The sequence below is a fragment of the Elaeis guineensis genome, chromosome 3, assembly GCF_000442705.2.
Source record: "Elaeis guineensis isolate ETL-2024a chromosome 3, EG11, whole genome shotgun sequence".
Taxonomy (NCBI): domain Eukaryota; kingdom Viridiplantae; phylum Streptophyta; class Magnoliopsida; order Arecales; family Arecaceae; genus Elaeis; species Elaeis guineensis.
The window spans coordinates 120,936,803-120,959,518 of record NC_025995.2 but is presented as its reverse complement, the minus strand read 5'-3'; the positions used below and the strand labels follow the sequence as shown (position 1 = coordinate 120,959,518).

General features: G+C 34.7%; 1 pseudogene; it reads right to left on the bottom strand.

Annotated features, from left to right (window-relative positions):
- Positions 1 to 7,193: 7,193 nt before the first annotated feature.
- The window catches only part of LOC105041456 (dnaJ protein ERDJ2-like), a 15,920-nt pseudogene continuing 397 nt past the window's right edge, over positions 7,194 to 22,716 (bottom strand).

The window sequence follows — 22,716 nt, the reverse complement described above, 5'->3', positions numbered from 1 at the left end:
CATTATAATCAAAATATTTTATTATAATCATTATAATCGTAGGGCGACTTAAGACCCCCTCTCTTCTCCCCTCTCTCTGTCAGCAAAAAAAAACCCAAACACCCCATCCATCACTTAGAAATTGTTTAAAATATTATTTTGAAAATAAATACTATTTTTAATATTATTATTTAAAAATAATAATTTTTTATTATTTTTTATTTTTAAAAAATTATAAATTATTTTAAAATATATTATTATTTTTAAAATAATAATAAAATATTATTTTTAAAAAATAATTTTGAAAAATGCATGGATGGGCGCGAAGGAGTCGCGGGTGGCATCGGAGGGGGGTTGTGGGTGTTGGGCACAGAGCCGCGAGAGCTTAAAATATATTTTAAAATAATAATAAATTATTAATTTTAATAATATTTTTTTTAAAATATTTTTTTAAAAATAATTTTTAAAATATTTTTAAAATAATATTTTATTTTAAAAATATTATTATTGAAATCGTTGAGTCGAATGGCTATTTCACTAAAATCGCCGGCCCAAATGGCGATTTCAGTGAAATCATCGGCCCAACTGATGATTTCAGTACAAGCGCATGCCCAAGTGGCGATTTCAATTAAGAATAAATTATTAACTTTAAAAAATATTTTTAAAAAAATATTATTTAAAAAATAATTTAAAAAATATTTTTTAAAATTATTTATAATTTATATTTATCTTTTTCTTTTTTCTTCCCTCGTTTTTTACTTCCCTTCCTTCCACCCCCAGCCGACTTTCCTCTACCAGCGACCGACCCGCGCGACACCACCACCGCCCTCCCTGCCTCCCTTCACCCCCCCTCGCGGTGCCACCATTGCCCCTCCACACATCCCCTCCCACGACTGCGCTGCCCACCGCTACTCCACTCTCTCCTCCCCCCGTGGCTCCCACCCATCGTGCCTCGGGCACCACCCCTCTCCATCCCTCGGTTGCGTTCCCCTCCCAGCATCGCCCCTCGACTGTGCTCCCCTCCCCCTTGTTTGGGTCGCCCTATGGTAGGGTGACTCTACCTTGTTTGGATTTTTTTCTAAGTAACATGAAATCGCCTTAGTGACGTTAGAATGACGGGCCACACATAGGGTCCTCATATTCTCCAACATACACTCCCATGTCATGGGTTCTTAGATAGCCTTTCTTCTCTAATTTGATTTTTAGACTAGACTTGCCTTCTTAATTTGATTTAATCTCTGGTTCTGCGCACCCTACCTCCTGTGCCGGCATCCTGCTCGTCACATTTCCATCTCCGGATCTTAAGCATTTTTTTCAAAATTATTTTTTAAAATAATATTTTATTATTATAGGGCGACTCTACTTGTTTGGGTTTTTTCTAGCAACATGAAATCGCCTTAGTGACGTTAGAATGACGGGCCACACATAGGATCCTCATATTCTCCAACGTATACTCCCATATCATGAGTTCTTAGACAGGCTTTCTTTTCTAATTTAATTTCTAGACTAGATTTGCCTTCTTAATTTGATTTAATCTCTGGTTCTGCGTCCCTACCTCCTGTGCCGGCATCCTGCCCGTCGTATCTCCATCTCCAGACCTTAAGCATTTTTTTCAAAATTATTTTTTAAAAATAATATTTTATTATTATTTTTAGTGAAATTGTCAGTCCAAGTCATAATTTTACTGAAATTGCCAACCCAAGTAGCAATTTCAGTGAAATCGCACACCCAAGTAGTGATTTCAATAATAAATAATTTTTTTTAAATTAATTTTTAAAAATATTAATAAATTATTAATTTTAAAAAATAATTTTTTAAAAAATATATTTTTTAAAAATAATTTTTTTTTTCAAAATTATTTATAATTTATATTTGTGTTTTTTTGTTTTTCTTTTTTTCCCCTCATTTTCTCCCTTCCCTTCCTCCCACCCCTCAGTCGACCTTCCTCTGCCGGCGGCCAATCAGCATCGCCGCTCCTCTGCGCCTCCCCTCCCCCTCTTGCGGAGCCACCGTTGCTCCTCTACGTCTCTCCTCCCATGATCGTGCCGCTCGCCGCTGTTCCGCTCCCCTCCCCTCATGGCCCCCTGTGATCCCCCGCTGCTCTGGCACCACCCTCCAATCCCCCGATCATGTTCCCCTCCCGGCACCGTCCCCTGCCCCTCGGCCGCGCTCCTTTCTCCTCCATTTGCCCTCAAAAAAAATAAAAAAATAAAAAAAATCACCCATGACTTCTTTATGCCATACCCAGCCGGCCCCCAAACCCCTTCCCTCTCCCCTCGCGATGCGTTCTCCACTGCCCCTCCATTTCTGCCCCCTCCATGCCATCTCCTGCCGGGCCCCAAACCCCACCCCCTCTCTCCCGTCCTCTTCATTCACTCAAAAAAAAAAAAAAATGAAAATCGCTATTTGAAGTTGTTATTTCACTGAAATCGTCGATCCAAATAGCGATTAATGATAATTTCAGTAAATCATCGTTTCAAATGTACTTTCCAAATGGATTGGAGGTCCACTTACGTGGCCGTGAAAAGGCCATTTGAAGTTGCAAATTCAGATGAACGATAATTTTAGAAATAAATCGAGAGAGACCGTATTTTTAAAAATAATTAATAAAAATAATTAAAAAAATCCGGGAACAGTTGGTCCCCTAACCGTTCCAATGACATCTTGTTCCTATCCACAGCGTCTCAAAACATCGTGCAGGTAAATATTCTGAGAAATCAATTTGATACAATAGCTGAGACATTTTAGTCTATTTTTTACTATGTTAGTATAAATTATTTAACAATCAATTAATATATAAAATGATATATTATCTTTCCTTTTGTCGAGATAAACCAAAATCTTAATTAGTCCTGAATAGAGAATGGTAGGATTTAGGCATTTGAAGACCCTAATTCCTATTTATGATGGAAGGAAGAAATTTTGATTTTTTTTTCCCTTGTCAATAATGTAGTTGGTTGTGGATTTTCGGGTTGAAGGGCTTTGGAAACATATCCAAACTGAACCATCAGAAGAAAAAAATATTCATTGCAACTGCAATACCATATCAAATTTATCATAAATTAATAAAAAATTTTATATTTTATCAATTATCATATATTATATTGATTTTTGTAGATAATATCTCATATATCCCTGTATATTTCATCCATTCACTGTTGCAACGAATATTTTCTCCATCAAAAGGCATTTGGGAACAACCATGATGATACAAGCATGCGCAAGTTTCCTTTGTTGCTAGAAACAATGGCAACGAACCATGCGAATGTGATTCCAAGCATTAGCATCTGGTGCTATTCTCGTTCTCCCTATAAAATATATGTATTTATATGATAGTTTAATAATTTTTAATTTTATGAAGCATTATCAAGATGCCACATGATTTATAGAACGTTTTATGAACTTGTTTGATTCGCATGAAGAGGAAGGAAAAAAATGTGGTCAATAAAAAAATTAAAAAATGTCTCATTTTTTATTGAAGTTATTAAAGACAAGAGACAAGAAGTGGCATTTCTATAAGAATAAAATTTTCATATTTTATGAGAAAGAAAGATCAATAAGAGACATGAAAAAATCTAATTCCCATCAATTAAAAATTGAAGTTTTTTCTTAGATATATGACCTTAAGCTATTAGATAGAATCAATGGGATAAGATCTTTTTCTTTATTAAAGACATAATAGATATTTTATATAATTTTTTAAAAAATAAAATATTCAACAAACATAAGCCATTATGCAATATGCCACTTTCTCACAAACAACAAAATATTTATCATTTTTTCATAATTAACAAAATATGCAAAAACTATTTTTCTAGACATCAATTTTCTATGAAAAATATTTTAGTAAGAAAATTTTTTTTTGATGAATAAAATGAGCCCTACAAGTAAATTATTGCTATGAAGATTTGACAAGTTATTCATAAATTATTATACATTTTGATAAAATCAGTTATTCACACCACATTTTTCGAGCTTTGCTTAATGATCAATTATTAAGATTATGTGTGATGGAGATTTCTTTTTTTTCCTCCCTCGCCTCTTCTATGTTCAAGCATTATAATACATCACATCTATGCCTATGTAGACATGCTAACCATCTTTAACCTTCCTCCATCCTTCACATCCCCTCATTTTAAGAATTTTCCTAATCATATGTATGCACGCGGTTCTTTATGTGGTCCCCTCTGTCGTTTTGTTTCCACTTAGAGAATTTTGAGACTTTTAAAGTTAACAATAAAAAGAATGCAGTTTTTAATGCTAAAGTTCTCAAGAACATGGTGCTAGTATTTCTTATGATGTATCAAAAGGTAAAAGATACATTCTCTGGATCCATTTCAATGCTAAATAGCCCCAAAGGCAGAACCACCCACCAAAATAACGGGGGAATCCCCAGTTGCTGCCGGCGTCATTTCCTCAACTGTGACCGATCTCTTACCTCAAGCTCTTTAACAAATAATGAGGGGGGGGGTGGTTTGTATATAAATCCAGTTGGTGCCCGGCGTCATTCTTCTCGACTGTGACCGATCACCTCAAGCTCTTTAACAGGCAATCAAGGCATTTAGCAATCTATTCCTGCTCTTCAAGAAAAGAACCTTATCTTTTCATAAACGAAATTTATTTCGATGTACAAGTCTTGGGAAAAATTTGTTTTCAAAGAAAAATAATCTCACCATGCAAAGCAAAATATTTAACCAACATAAAACTTTCAGAGTGAGCTACTACAAAGAGCATTAGGAAGGCTCCAAGCAAGCTAAGTGAATTGGAAGCCAGTGGTCACGATTGCTAGTCTTGAGTTTGATATTACACTTGATGGTCTTTGCAATCTAGTAAACACAAATATCAAGTCCGTAAGCTTTGAGTCCGAATATTGTTTAGACAGCAGGCCTTATGATCAGGAACTCATCATTTTCACGCATCAGAAGCAATCCTTGATAGATAAGGAACAAACTTTTTAATGCCCATTTGACTTGTCCACTTCGAAATCATTTCAGGACTTTTGCAACTTAAATTGGTCCAGGTGGAAACTCAGTTGAGCTCCACTTCGGACTAATCAAATGTCCAAAATGGACTCCTCTGGTCAGTTACTGAGTTCGGATTCCTTCTAATAAGAAACCAAAGAGGCCCTAACAATTTATTTTTATATAAGATTTGTCACCTTTATTTTCTTACTTCAACCGCAGTGCTCTTGTAGTCCCACAGTCAAAAAGCACATTCTTAAATTAGTGAAATGGAAAAGAGTAAGACCAATGGCAAACCTATGTCTGGTCCAAGGACAAGCAGAGACCAGCATCCCTCGCACTTCACGTAAGTGCGGTATCGCCAAGCTGCACATATAAGAGCAAGATGGCATTAAACTTTGTCTGTCTACAACGCTTTCATCTCAATTATTGCCCCATTCTATTGTGGTCGTGATACTAAAAGGTGAAAGGAAAAGGTCCAAAATCTTCAGCTTTGCCAGTCTAGTGATCCTGTCGACGCAGTGACCTACTAGGAGTTGGTTTACGTGGGAGACCAAAACCAGACTCATCGTAGTATGCTTTGGGCATGAAGAGTGGATTGCTTTTGTTACGCGCTACCAAGTATTGCATTTTTCTAAGTTGTAAAAGCATTCTTGGTAAGTAAGGACGGTCTCCGTTTCCTAGTCATGTCACGGTTGATAAGATTAGAAAAGTGCGAGTGGAGATGGTGGATGGTCATTCAAGTCCGCATAGATTAGATTACTACTTTCCTTAGCATTGGAGAATATATATTAGATGTGCTTTGATTAGGCCAGTTGTGATGACAAATAATTTTATTATCGGAACATGATGAATGCAACCTTCTTCATCAAAAATGCTAGAGCCCCTAAAGCTCCATTTGGGGCGGGTTTTGGTTTTCCATAGGGGAAAGTGACACCTGAATTAGCGAGTTTAAATTTAAAGCTTATTTTGCCTTAGAGCCATTAATGCATTTAATGATCACTTTTAAGTGTTTGAGTGTTAATTTGAGAATTAGTGGATGAGAAAAGTAAAATTTTACCCAATCCCTATTATTATATATAATATAACAACATCATGATAGTACTAGATAATATATTGTATATTATATTATATAATAAATACTATAGTAAAATTATATGATGCTAATATTATAATAGCATTATGACATGATACAATGTTTAAATACAGTTCCTCTTGTTATTACCCACCCCTACATCATAGTAGCAGTGAAATTTTTAGTGTTCTTTAAGGGCTTGTTCTTTTGTAGTTTCTCACATTTTTCAAGATAGATAAGTTATTTTTCCATGACTAGCATTTATCTATTAAATGAAAAAAATTTTATTCACTTAAGAAGTGGCTAAATCATTTTCTCATCAATTGAAAAAATAAATCTTTTGAATTTATTCCTGATATGCCCTTGACCTTATAATAATAATAATAATATAATATAATATAATATAATAATATATTATCATATAGTATATCATAATAAAATATATCATATTACGATATAATATATAATAATATTTATATAATATATTATTATAATCTAAGATAGAATATTATATTATAATACTATAATAAATTATTATAATATAACATAATATATTATAATATAATATTCTAAATTATTATAGTATATTATAATAATATAGTATAATACTATAATAATATGATAATATATTATATTATAATAATAATATAATAATATACAATAATATCATATTATAATATATTATAATATAATAATAATAATATATTATCTTATTATATATAATAATATTTATATAATACTATAATAATAATATAATATATTATACTATATAATATTATTATAATATAATATAATATATGATATTATAATATATCATATTATATAATATAATAATATTTATATAATAAAAGATATTATGAGAAATATGGATAAATTTTAACAACTTATTCAAGAACTAGTAATGCAAAATCTAAGAACTAGTAATGAAAAAGAATATGAATAATATATTTCTAAACCATTTTTCAATACATAAAAAAAGATAGAAAAAATTATTTTTTTTAAATATTATCTAAAAAATATTTGTTCAGAAAAATATAAATTTTTGATAAATCTTTTACCCTCAAAAAAACAGATTCTAAGAGAGATTTCAAACTATCTACCATGAAAGAGCTTCTTTTCCCAGAACTTTCACATAAATGCAATTGAAACATTGGCCTCATATCTGTAGATAAGAAAAGAAGACAAAGAACAATGGCTATATCTTAAGTACCTTCCGAGCAATTTTTTAAATAATCCCCTCACTGAAATGTGGAAGCTGCAAAAAGGGCGCAATGCCCGCCGGGTTTCCTCCACCTGCTTTTTCTTGCACTGAGAGGAACAGTCTACGGTACGTAGAATATAAAGATGCAACTGTTACTTACAAAAATTTCTAAGTTTTTGGGGCATGTATTTAGCAAAAAATTAACACCATTAACCTGAAGAAATCAAAGGGAATGAAAGGCTATATGCAACTTATATTTTGGAAGTAACAATCACAAACTACTAGAATAACAAACTCTAAAGTCTTCAGTCTTAACCATATTGAATGTCAATAGCGGTCTCATCATCCCTTCCGTTACTTCCATATCATAATCTCGATTCCAAACATAGCTCAAGCTTCTCGCTACATGTACCAGAGGTACAAGTCTCTAGTCCCTCCATGTTTATGTGGAGTTGGCTTTGTACTAAAAAGGGTTTATTTTCAAAATATATTAAAAGCTGGTAATATCCTGAAGTCAGAAGCCAAGAAGAGGGAGAGAGGGAGAGAGAGGAACCGGTAAAGAGGTGCAAAGTTCAGGCTTGCCAACAAAAAGGAAAAGGATGCAACATTGCAAACAATTAGTTTTTTTCTACCTAACGACAATGATTAGTGACTGGTAGAGAGTTTTCAATGTTGCTTAACTTACACGATGCAGATTATGGATAAACCACATAAACAGTTAAACATCACAATGTTGTCATGTACAAGTCTCAAAAAATTAATAGCATCTCTAAATATGAGTTCAAACCATCAAAATGATTCGCACATGGGTCAGAAAGATTGAAAAAATGTATTAACGCATGAAAGCAACCAGAATAATAGGTTAAGAAGCAGAAACTAAAGAATATAAAAAGCAAAGCTAAAAGTGTATCTCTCAAAGCAATTAACAATATTTAAGAAACATATAAAATTCAGCACTGCATCTCTATGACTCTAATAGACATAAAAGGGGGAAAAATCATTTCTGTACATATTACGTTCAACTTTGGATTGTGTTCATTTAGGAGGTTAATGACATCAGTGCTACAGATCCGGGTGTCAGATAATTTATTATTTGGACAACTTTTAAATCGCTTCATGGAATAAGGCCAAAATTTGGATTAAACAGAGAGATGAAGAAAAGTACTTGATTGTCCAGCTCAGACCCGTCTAAATGGTAAGCAGTAATATAAACAAGAAATAAACAGCATGACAATATGAACTATCCTGTAAGTGAAAAAAGGTAAAAACAAGAACAATCAATTCAGACAACAACATAAAAACTGCATTATTGTACTCTTCATTAGAACTATATCAAGAATCTCTTGCATTTTTCAACTATTATTTAGTAAACTGAAGTGCTCCCAAATGAAAAGATAAGGTTCATCTATGCCAAACCTACCAATCAGATGAACAGAATATAAAAAATTGAAAGTGCTCCCCACAAATTCTTGAAGGACTTAAAATGTGCTTCTGAAGAAGGTTAATGAGTAAGTTTTCAACTTCCCATAAGCAGTACAAAATATCAAGTTTTTTTTTTTTCCTTTTTGGTACATATCACCATAAAAAAATGTGACTATGTAATCTGACCCACCATACATGTTTTTGCAAGGACGGCTACATCCATAAATATGCTCAATTACAGATTCAACCATGATAGTTGAAAACTATAAAGATTTGAAATTAACAGCTTTCTATTAATGCAAACCATAAGCAAGAAACTCTAATTAATCTATTTGAGATATTTCTGCACATCTCCAAAGATCAGCCAGATTGCTTGCTCTAGCTCTTGTTAGTGAAAATATAAAAACATGCTCAATAACATCACATATATAGCGTGAATAAATATTGAAAAGTAAAAGGAAAAAATAGAACTATTAGATCTATTTAAAAAAAAATTCAATATATGGTAAAGAATTAGGAATATAGGCCAAATTAGAAAGAAAAAGTATGCTATCAAACAACTCAGATTAACTGTTTGCAGCTACCATCAGAGGAGCTTCACAAATATGCAATTCAAGATTTTCTATCATGCAAAGAAAATGGGGAAGTTCAAAGGAAATTGACAAAGCACCTGGATAATACTCTGAGAAAGTTCAACCACACCAATTGCAGGCCTGAGCCATCCATGTCCCTTAGGATTGCATGGTAGTACAGCTACCTGCATGCAAAAAAATTGAATCAAAGTGCAGTGAAAAGATAGTATGCATAAAATTGTAATTTGGCAGGGCAAAATGTGAATATGAATTTAAAATTTTTTGACACAAAGGAACATGATATTAGGAAAAGGGACATGACTAGTCTGTAACCTATATAAACAAAGGAGGATTACATTGATTACATTAGGACATTGAGCTGGATTACATTGGTGCACCTTTCATTTGAGTCTTGGTTAATATAAACAAGAGAAATTGTGACAACCTATGGGAGCATGTGTTTAGTCCCACAATGGTTGTGTACTAGAGAGATCATGGGCTCTTAAGCAGCGACAAAGATCTGGTTAGAAGTTTGGCAAGATCTTAGGTTGTTATAAATGATATCAAAGCAGACCTAGCCCATGGCCCATGTATTAATGAATGGCTAGGATATCATATCATGGAACCTTTCGGAGGCTATTTATGAGCAAATCATGATGTTTTATCTTTGTTTGGACCATTTCCTGTCAAGGAAACCAAAGCATAAACCGAGGGAGTGAGAACTTGTGCAAGCATATATTTAGTCTTAATTGGTTGTTTGTTGGAGAGATCTTAGGTATCTTAAAAAGGCCAAGTACCCCAAACAATTGCTTCTAGCTAGTCTTTTTTTAATGAGATCTTGGGTCATTAAAGAAACATCTATGAGCATAGTAGGGGTATCCGTTAACAGATGTGCCCTCATTAGGATGATATGTAGGCCTTATTTGGATGTTTGGATATGCTATCCGTTGGATTTACTCAAATTGGATCGATGATGAAAGAGCTAGTAAGTTGGGAAAGAAAAAAGTTTCTGGTAGGTGAGAAATTTTCCTAATAAGAAAATCAAAAAACCAATAATCCCTACAAAATTAAGATGCCTTAAATCACCTTTTGTTGGAATTTGGCATCCTTATTTTTTGGGAAGATTTTCCTATAGTGCTTCTAAATCCCCCCACAAGTACATAATCTCTTTTCTATCCCCTCTACCCCATCACTCTCCATGCCTTGATGGTGGTCCAGGAAGTCTGCCATGGCATCCACAAGCCGAGTGGGGCCCAAACCTAGTTGTGTCAGCAATAGTGTGCCTCACCCTCTCACTCTGATCCATCAACAGCCCCGACATCCTCCTTAGACATGCAAGCGGTTCCCCCCAGCCCGCGCCCTCGTTGCCCTCATGGGCTTTCGATAGACCCACCTCACCTTTGCCGCCACGGCCTCCACCACCATCCCCCACAAGCAACAGCACTCCTTGCACCCCACCCCACCCCACCCTTGATAACCTCGACTTTGCCCTTGAGAATGATCCCCTCGTCAAAGCAAGTATTGTGTCGTCTACTACCTCATCAACACCATCTAGATCTCTGGCATCACCACTGTCGACTGCGATTCTAAATGTGGCCGCCTAACATCTTTGAGTGCATCAACACCCTAAACTAGGCCATCAACATCATTGTAGCCACTTGAATGGCATCACCCCCGAGAAGCTCCACCATAAGTACCCCTAAATCTACATGGCCCTCAACATCATTCTCCACAACATTGGCAGCATCCGCCTCACCACCCTCTTGTCCATCCACAGCGATAGCATCGCCAAGATGATCTATACTTCCATCAAAGTCGAGAACCATGTTTGCAATGCCAATATTTAGTCTGACGGAGGCAAAGGAGTGTAGCAACCAATATTGCCTCATTTCCTCTCCTTTCACCCCCTCATATCCTCTCTCCTCCATTGCTCCCATCATCCTTGCCAGATTCTCCTTCCACCACCAAAACACCTTAGTTTAGCCTAGGACTGAGCAAATAACCGAAACCCGAAGAAACCCACCCGATCCGACCCAATAAACATCAGTTTTGATCGGTTGAAAGACATAAATCGAGTGGAATTGGGTTGGAGTTTGTAAAAAATTGATTATTTACGGTCAGGTTCGATTCCTACACTAGCAAATAACTGAAATCTGAAGAAACCCACCTAATCCGACCCAATAAACATCAGTTTTGGTCGGTTGAAAGATAAATCGAGTGGAATTGAGTTGGGATTTGTAAAAAATCGATTATTTACGGTCAGATTCGATTCCTACACTTTTAAACCGTATGAAACCGAACCAAACCGATGTAGTATTTCACACACTCACTTTCATTTTGGGACGACATCGTTTAAGCTTCAATACTTCATTCTAAAAAACACCACATCACCTATTTGGATTCATGAGAATATTAATGTTGAATTGTTGATGAAAGCACGTTAATTTGAAATAATTCTAAAATGAAAGCTTTTAGATGTTGTTTTCAGATGAGTAAATCTTTCATTTTTTTATTTTGTTTTATACAGGTTTAAAAATAAATCCAAAATTTATAACTTATAAGGTTTAGATATTTTTTGCATTAAATTGAAAAAAAAAGCAAATAAGCTTAAGTGAGCCAACATTGGATTTAAAATCAATATTGGGTCAACATTGAAGTCCAAACCGACACAACCCATCCGAACCCGCTACAAACCATTCACTTCGGTTTCAAACGGTTTATACATGATAAACGGTCAGCAGCGGATTGAATTTTCTTCAACCTGCTTGGATTCGATCGGATGAAATTTTTCTCAATCCGACCGAACCCAATCCGTGCTTAGCCCTTATCCATTTCTGTGATTACAAAAAAATAGCAAGTCTATTAGAGGAGCTCTGGAGATGTTTCAAAAAAACTTTCAATTTGCCGAATATTTAAAACAAATATGTAATTTCCAACAGAGCTAGACACATATTATTAGACTTTTGTGCTTACAAAAAAAAAAGTAAGACTATTAGAGGAGTTCTGGAAATGTTTCAAAAAAACTTTCAATTTGCCGAACATTTAAAAAAAAATATTCAATTTCCACCAAAGCTTTTCTCTTAATGCAAAACAAAATTATACTAAATAACAATATAACATGCTGTTCTTGCAGTAAAAAATGCAGTTTGACATCTTTAACATCCTCATAAGAATAGCCATTAATTCCAACAATGGAGTGGTGGAAGAGATTTCCATGTTAAAACTCAAAAGAGGGAAGGAAAGATTTAAGGAGACCTTCATTAATTCTTCAGGAAGGAGAGGTGCAAGTTCAAGCATGCATTTAAAATCATTCTGCAGAGATGAAGATCAAGCAGCTGATTCACGAGTTAAATGAGCTTGAATCAACAATTCCATCTGTAATTCACAAAATTAACACAATGTGAGCCAATGATGATGGGACTTGATGCAAAGTATATAACACGTAATAAAACAAGTTAGCAGAAAAATAACCTTAACTAGAGAAGGATGTTGCCTCCAAAACTTTGCCTCTTCTGTCCTGATGTTCTTCAAATCCAGATTCAACTCACTTCTAACTGCCACAAAAAGTTTCTGGAGGGGTTCATCATTGCTTCTACGAACTGGCATTTCCATGTATTCTGCAGCCTTAATGAAGACATCCATAACTTTGCTGTACACATTAAGGTTTGGTCAGCTAAAAATGGGAAAACTTCTGATGTAGCTTTCAAGAGTGTTAATACATAATGTGAGACATGAGGTCCTAATGAGATGGAGGCAAGATCCAATATCAAAAAAAGTTGGAAAGAAAATGTATTGTCCTTCGATTACAAGATTGATGTAACAAAAGTTAAAAAAGCAGGACTTTAATATAATTTGAAATATACTAATTTATCCATCAGACAAGTGGATATGAAGATTTTGTAGTCAGCTCAAAATCAAACCCTAACTAACAGGCAAGTAAAAGGCCCTAGAAAACCAAATTACATTACTAATATACTCTTTATCAAGTAATTTCAATCCACTAGCTTCCATTTATTTTGAGACTCGAGTATCTTGAAAAGAAGAGTTACATGAGTCTTGGATTCCTAAAAAGGTAAGTTGGGGCAACTATTATGAGGTTTTATTGCTCTAGGATTTATTTTTTGGATAAACTTCCTTAGTAACGTAGTAAACAATTTGTAGCTTCTTTTTGAAATAATAACTGTTCTACTTATTGAAGAACATTACTAGTGGGACATCAAACTCTCAGCCAATAGCAAACCTCAATCATGGATTTCAGTTAGAATATTGGCAAGATGTATCTCTGCTCCAAATTTTGGCAAGGTCCCTAACTTTTTCACATAGCTTATATTAGTGGTCACAATAAATTAATGCTAGAATTTGAACCATGGTTCGCTGTACCATCCTATACTGGGCAGTACGGAGCATACTATACCATACTGATGCTGTACCGATATGCCGAACTGCCCCATATCGACATGGATGTACCATACCGTACTATGTACCGACACTATAGTGGGATTTCACCGATATAGGGTCCGGTACCGATATGGCAAACTTTGATTTGAACAATTAGAGACAAATCAGAAAAAAAAAATTTTGTTCTTTCTAGAAAAAAATCTAAAACTATAATTTGGAGAATACAGTTGAGGATTCCATGCATTAGTTTGCAATCAAACTGAAATCATTCCCAAATGATTTGATTCTTACAATTAAAAACAAGTTCTAGATCTTGTTCACATGTAAAAAATGCTTTAGGATATAAGGTCAACATACGTTATCTCAAGCAAACTGCAATTGCCAATTTTCACATTTTCTAAAGAACACAGAAAATGGGAGCATATCTAATTAAGTGCTGTCCAAAAAAAAAAAAGAAAAAAAAGATGGGTGTCAACCAAATCTCTATTCATTATGTTCAATGTAAAGAAGAAACAAATGGTAGGACAATTGATTGAACCACCACCAAGGCTCTAAAAAAATTTAAAACATATGACTGGAAGTTTCTCTAAAAGGTTCAACCTAATTTTGGGGAAAAGTTGAGTCCTATTAGCTACCTGATTGGGTTATGCATAAGAATCTTCCACCGACTGGCATCATATGCTTGAAAGAAAGAAAGTTTGTGAAGTTAGCAAGGACAAAATAAAGGGATCAACATGTCTTTCGCAGGATATTGATAAGGGACAGATGTAAAGGATTGGCTACCGGACATTCCTACATGACAAGAAACTAAGGTAAAAACTGCAAAGCAATTCCTTCCAGCAAATTATCTAAGATTGCATATACTTGTACGCATAATTGTTTTTCTTAAATTTTGAGTCATTAATAATCATGAATACAACAAGAAACCTTAAGAAGGTAGCACTTTATAGAGGAAGATTGTGTAAGGTTTGTCATTTCTCAACCTCCATCTCATGTTCCATAACACCCTTAAAACAAAGCAATGTCCAATGTTTCAGGAAATAAATAAAGGTAACCAAAGTGTGCTGGGTTTAAGAATCCAAGAAAACAGGGCAGAAACTACACCGCATGTAAAGGAAGCAAAAAGAACACTTTACTAAGATATGCCTTAACAAATGGGAGGGAAAAAAAAAACGAGAGGCTTGTAACAAATTGCAAGAACAAGAGTGCATATAATAACATTACAAAACACTGGAAACTAAAAAAGAAATTTGGCCACAATATTAACTTGTCACAGTTAGAATGACTTCACCTAGAATGGAGGAAAAATTGAAAGCTGTAAGTACATGACAAATGTGATCATTGTGGAAGAGTACTCTTGATCATCAAGATGGCAAGAGCATTATGAATGTTTAGTCAAATGTGCAAGCTTGGGTAGTAGGTATAATGTCAACTCAAGCAAAACCATGCTCTGTATAAGTCCTAGCTCGTGTGGTATGTATCAACCAGTGCAGGCCAATGTAGGAAAGATTTAAAACCTTAATAATAGGTGACTTATATTAGGTCGGGTGGGCGCTTTATTGCTGATGTTGAGGGTACGCCATAGGCTTGGCAATTTAGATATATTTTTGGCTATAAAGGGGGCCTTCTGGATGTACTAAACAAAATTTTATGGCCATAATGAGGATGTGTATTCTCTCATTTTTGCTAAAGAATAATATTGATGAGAGAGGCCAACCTAACGGATGGTGAGAATGTATCCCAATTTGAAAAGTCAAAGACACAATTTCGTTAGACAAAACTGATCTGAGGTTTGTCAGGTTTATCCTTCAATTTATGTAGTTCGCTTTCTCATATTTAAATCCATAATTAAAGAAATCAGAAATTTCTTTTTTTTTTTTTGTTTTTGCAGTCCCCAAAAAAATATGAAACCCTAGTAACTTATTGGGAACATAGACTGAGGATTCCTTTTATCAACACAATGTTTGCCATAAACCCAATAGAACCATACAAAAGCCTCTTCAACATGAGATCTTGAGCAAGTGTTGAGGAAATCTCCTTGGCTTTCTAAATCCTCTGCACTTATCTGCCACCTTCTTGGTGCCTTCTATGGAACCCAACATCCTTGTGCATGATGTCAATGTCTTCATGAGCAGTCTCTTTAACAGGTTTTTCCTTGATAAGGACTTGATTATGCTCTAATCACTCGAAGAGGCCTAAATTCATGTACTTTTAACTCCAAACTGGGGCCAAAATATTGCAAATGAGAAATTTCTTTTATTTCTAACTCAACCTTGGAAAGGTCCAAATGTTTATGTAGTCTTTTTACTAAAAAATTAATATTTTCTTGCTGCTGCTGCATCATCAAGATTCAAGAGTATAACAAAATGAGATCAAAATTTAAGGCAAAGCATTTCTAGCAAACAAAAATATAACATTTACTACTTAATAGCTAATAAACATGTGGCATATATCGCACTGGGAAGTTTTTTTCTTAAAAAAAAATTAATCAAAATGATAATGCAACTTCTAATATATATATATATATATATATATATATATATATATATATAAACTCCAACAATTCCAAGCAGAGGTATTGCACCAGATGCTCCGCCTATATATTCAGCAAGACTGAGGTAAAGCAATCCCCATTTGAAATCCCTGATTACAGTCCCATCAAGGTATTAGTAATTTAAGCATTTTGTCCAATACTGATCAAGTTTCAGAAAATATATCAGGAAGTATAGGTACTTTGAGTAGTCACACACATTATATACATATACACCCCCATAAAAGGAACAAAAGTTTTATACTATCTGCCAGCCACCCGGATGACCATATTTTTCATAATTCTCACGAGGTATAAGATCAATTAGAGCCTAATACACCGTGGATATAGACTCTACAAAGTATTTGTCAGCCTCTGAAACAGCAGACTGTAGTGTAAATCAAACTAGAAATAGGAACAAATATTCTTGTTGAAGCTCAAGTTATGGTATGAGATTTGGAAGAAAACTATGACTCCTTCAACCTGGATCAGGATTCTTAATAGGGTGGTGTAAAATAGAATGTCTTTGATATGCCTTCTTTATATCTGACTCCGAAGCTCCTGGCTCTAATCCAAGAATACTAAATGGCTCAAATGGCTAACTCTGAGATATGGCACAAGAATACAGCACTCAGTGAAGGTGAAGGCCGAGAAAATAACTTGGTCACTCAATGTAGGTATATATAAAAACAGTGCTGGCATAATGTCTACTGTAAGCTGTTTCTATTTTCTAATACCAGAACAAAAGATTTTTCTCAAAAAAAAAAATCAGACAAAAGATCAGATATGTTCAAAAAAATGTGTCCAAGTAAAATTTTCATTCACTTGAACAGAAGCTCATCTAATAACAGACATTATAAATTCTAACAAAAAGCTAGTGCATACAAATCACCAAGCATGAGAATCAAGAAAGATATACATGTTCATCAATTACAAGCAGCCTTATCTAGGAGACCACAGATTAGTGACTACTTCGCATGCTATTTTTGTTAAATCTTTCTTTTATGCCTATCTGTTATCATGTCTTCACCCTCCCCGCCTCATAAAAAGCTAGATGTCTTATGACAAGTTGAAATGGCTACTAAAATCTTCTGTTATTATTTTCTGAAAAAATCTAGATCTCCTTGTACATAGTATTTAATGTTAAATTGATAGAGCAATTAGGCGTCCATGCCCCCTGCTGAAATTATTGGGGAAAGATTATTGAACTAAGAACTAGAAGCTTCTTTTTTTTCCTGAATGTTCTTGGATCTGTCAATAACCAAGTCAGCCATCTTAAGAGATACTGGAGGCAACAGAAACCATGTAAATTTTAAAAACCTTATATTTCTTCTGTAACTGTTTTTCTAGTAACCCAATAAAAACTATTGTATGAACAGATATATAGATAATGAGCCTTCAGTGTGCAGAAAGAAGCACCACTGCACCAATATGTGTTAAGGCAGGAAGAAAAAACATAGAAAAGAAACCACACTACTCAGGAAAATTCTGATAACTTTGCTGTTGTAACAAAGTTACAAGAAGTACCTAATATAACCCAACTTCTATATTACAGTCTGTACTTTTAATTTAAAAAATAATAAAACTAATATACACCAAGTTAAAAGCATCAAAAGGATGGTGAATCATAAATAGGTTCCTAATATACAATTATCCTACATTAAATTCCATCACAATTTGAGTTAGAGCAGATGATATCCCACAAGATAAATGGTAGAACCTGGTCTAACCATGACAACAACCATAAAAATTCACTAATCTAGCATTATGTCAATTGGTTCTTAGGCTCTTTGTCTTATCACCCACTCTTGAGAGATGTACTCTTTGTTTTCAAGCTCTGCCAAAGACCAATGAAACTTCAATAGTTGCTGGTTCATAGAAATAATCACAGGCTTGATATCTTGGTTCATCCAAGTGGCACAAGACCTGAGCCTGAATAGAAATTTGCTAAGCTTGGTCTGAGCTTGAGCTAAGCTAGAAAAAAAAAATGTTATTCAGACATGTGGTAGAGGTGTCCAATGTTTAAGTGCAAGAAGAATTCAACCTGATTTAAGAAACACAGCATGGGAACATACATACAGACATATAGACTAGAGTATGGCACATGCAATGCAGATTTTTTTTTCACAAAAAAAAAAAGGAAGAAAGAAAAAAGTGAAATCCTAAATGCAAGATGAAGGGCTCGCATATTCTATGTTATGGTTAATATGCCACATGTTAACCAATTGAGCTACCCCAAGCATGTGGTCTTAAAAATATGGAGACATGGGGATTCAAGATGGGGAATGGAAATACAGATAAAGAAAACATGGATGTTCAGACATGCCCCACCAATAGGTATGCCAAGAGAGTTGGCGTTATATATTAGAATAATAGATGTATGCACGCAATGAACAATAGTTGGACTAGTTGCTCTAAAATTTTATAAAATTAATAGACCCTTTACTAAATATTTTATTGGAGTTTGAGAACTTCTCTGAATCAGTGTATACATGTAATTGTCATGACACATTGACTTGACGATTTGCAGTGTCGAGGGGTCTCCCTAAGCATTCCCAGTTGCCAAGTGTCAGACACATCAAGGAACAGAAATTTTCTCCAGGTAACACTAGCCAAGCACCCTCTTTATAAAATCAAGCCAAGCCCAACAGTTCAAAACTCCTGCTCAGTTTGTTTGAAGACCAGTCTCTCCATTATGTAATGATTCATGAATTTAATTCCAGGATAATTAGTGGAGTTCTGTATATGTTTATAATTCTTAGAAATAACTATCACATGTTAAATTAGGTATATTGTTTATCTAGATGTGGCCTTAATGCCTTGCTCTTCTTTATCTTTATACACAAAAGCCCTCCCTTCTGGTGGCTAGTGCAACTCTAGTTCATCAACTGGTGTGCTTGATGAATACTCTTTCTGCTTACTTTCCATTTCAAAAACAGCCGCCAAAACTATATTGCCCTTGCTTCAGATTATATTGCCATTTGGATGCTAAGCATAAAAAATGATATGCAAGCAGAAAAAAAGAAAGGAAAATGGACCACAAAAAGTTCCCAAACAGGCAAAAATATGAAACACCCATGGAACTCATAAGAGATAACAGAAGACTTATCAAATTTGGCTTCCTGTTAGTTTGCACACTCCCATGTGATCAGATAATTGCAAATGATTTTCTATTAAACCTAACTAAATTAAATTCATTTCTTTTCTTATTTGTAAGAATTTCTCCTTTTCAATCAAAATAAATGAAAAATAAAAGTTAGCATTCTTTAGGCAGACTATCTAATAGTATGTCGTCAAGTATTGCTAACAGTTTCCATGACTTTGTGCACACTGTGCAGCGTTAAAGGTTGATAAAAGCATAACTGTCAGAAAATACATGTTTCATACAATAAGAGCATCTACAAACTCTGATACTTATTACCAACACAGGGTGTTTGGTAGTACTGTGGCAAAGAAGTGTAAATTTTATATATGCTTTCCAAGAAAAGGGATGTAAGGTTGCAAAGAAATATACAGACAATATGATAATTAAATAAATAAAAAAAGGAACACCAACTAAATAATAAATCTGAAATACCTCTTGGCTTATAAGTTTGACGGAGCAAATCAAAAACACCATGACAACCCAGAGCACCCAAATGGTCAGATTACTACATGTTGAAAAGTTTGAGATCTGCAAGTAAACCAGAAGATAAGAACAAAATTAAAAAGTAAAAGAGTTAGTTACTTGTTGCTTTCAAAAATATCATGATGTAACAAGTGGAACAATTACTGGGTTTAAGCTATAAAAAAAGAAAGCCATTACACTGATTACAGAATCAGTCTTACTTGCTTATATATGGATTTCCGGTACTTCCCTGAACATGAACATACAGAGTATTGGCAATGAGTTTTCTTTGTTTTCTTAGTTGCAGCACAACATAACTTCAGTGTTGTCTAAGGCACTAAAGGAAGTGCAATCATGGCTAAGATGAAAATTAGGAAAAGTGAAGTGTTCTCCTCTCCAGCAGCCATTGATACTGATCACTGATGCCCCAAAAGAAAAGTGTGACTACTATGATCTGCAACCGTAACAAGAATATCATGAAATACTTGCCTTCGCATATAAAAAAAAAAGTGCAAATAATTGTAGATGCATACTAGTTCATACTATCTTGCATGATCCCTTAATAAAATCATCAAGTCAAGAAGTCATCAAGGCTGAGGGAACCTGCAACTGACTAGGTGATGCCAGGACAATCTAGACAGTTCACATAGCAGCTGTTAAAGAAAAAGATTGACATGTATGTCAATGGAGAAAAAGGAAAAAGGGAAATAAAGAGTATGAGAAAATTGACATAAACTGCAAGAGTAAGAGGGAGAATGGGAAGAAGAACAGCAAAAGAATCAAAAAGTTTCCCAAGCAGCAATATCAAGTATCTAACCAATCTACAAAAGAAAACTTTAGATGCCAGAAATAACTAGAACAGGTCAGTAACTCCCCATTCTTTCCTCCTTTGATTTAAATTTGTGCATACCGGTTCACCTTGTACCTGTACAAACTTTTCTTACTTCTTGAGAAATAAGATAAAGCTTCCTTCTGAAAATATGTAAAATTGAAGCCATCATGACTAGAGGCTAGAGCTTTATCTCTATCAATGATATGCATCAGCACCTTCGTCACCTCATCAAAATTCCTTTCAAGGCTTCAAGCCAATTTGAAGCAATGAATTGAGAAGACCAGTCATCAAAGAAAAGTTCCACCCATGACTTTACATCCACAGAGGTTCTCATCATATTTGCTAATTTTACAAAATCAACTTTATTTATAAACCCACCTTTCATAACACGTCGATTTTCCTAATAAAGTTAAGTCCCATTCACATATCAGTTATTGTACTAAAAGAACCCCTGATCCTTTTTAAGTGTAAATGATATGCAACTTTTCATGCCACTGAATTTCTTTATATTTTGTATATCAATACCCCTTTCCATGACATACATTCTTCCTAATCAGTCTTGCTGTTTTAGTTTCCTCAATTTTTGAACTCTATCAACATTACGAAAGATTAGTTCCTTCTCCAAATCATAATATCTAAATGAACCTTATTCAAATTTCCACATCTAAGTGGCCAAGTAAATAAAATCCCCCTTCATTGTTTCAAGGTGTTGTGGCTTTCAATAGTACAAACAAAATGTGCTGCATGCAAGCTTTACTGTTGAAGAATGGTAGAAATCAGCCTGTATGGCCTGTCTGTGCGCTTGGGTTGCAGACCATTGTAGCTTAAGACTGTAAGCTCTTGTAGCACATTCACTGCACCGAAAACAGAGGGAGGGAGCATGGGTTAGTGAAGCCAACATCTTGCCTGTCTGATCATAGTGGTAATTAGGCCAACATGTTGCCTACATCCTACCAGTCCTGATGAATCCCAGAATCTGAGTTTCATACCACATGCTCCGAAACCTAGTTGTTGCTTGGGATGGTAATAAGAAAAGAACCTAACTTGGTTTAGTGTTGGTTTTATCCCCCAAGGGAAAAGGAGTTCCCCTTCTTGCATTCTGGGTTAAAATACTGCAGTATAAAGAACTAGAGGATTAATCAATAAGAGAGTGAGTTGCAACTCAATGGAATTATACCTACATATATAAGATACACCACAAGGCACTTGACAGAATGAAGTGGGAAGTTGGATCCCAATGAGATCAAGTTTATATATAGTATCATGCATATGGAGCCAAAATAAATTAACAATGGGCACTCACTAAAAGATAAATATGCACAATCTTGTTGATATGAGTTCTAAAGATACACCATGCGGCATCAGACAAGGGAAACATAAACTCTTCTTTCTAATTATATACCATCCTGGGTAGTTTTATTTCAACGAATCCATGCTTTCATCGTTGCTTCCCATATATGCATCAGATACTACGATGAATCTTGCCAAGCGTGCCTTGGGCTCTCTAATAAACATGATATGCCAGATCCATTAATCTAAACTACAAACGAACATTAGAGATAATATCAATTAGGACAGAGAAATTCTACAAAGCAATGATTCTTGAAATATGTTCAGGTCAGATTAATTTCACATACATAAACACGTATTTTCATACTTTAAATCAAGAAATAAGCAACAGAACAACTCAACCCATGACCCGGAATAGCACCAATAGAAATTCTAAACCATAAATAAAACAAAAGTAAGAGCATGAAGAACTTTTGCTTACACAACAGCATCAAGAACTTCTTAAACGGAGATAGCGTTCTTCTATGTAAATCAAGAACTACAAACATATCAAGATCTTGAACCTTAAAAAGAAAGCCAATTCCACGAGTTTTCTTGAGAACTGAAAACCAAGAATTCATGATACGAAACATAATCAAGTCAACAGCTGCATTGGTCCCCCTGTTCCTAAATTGGCCCCTCAGCTCCCAACTCCAAGTGCCCGTCCCGGAATTCAGATCCGAGGGGATCAGGGCCAAGGTTGGGTTCTTGATTAAAGAAAGATTGGTTTTCGGGATGAGAAAAATAGAAAGAAAACGATCAAAGAGAAGAAAAAGAAGAAACAAAACTACCTGAGCACGCAAATGGTTT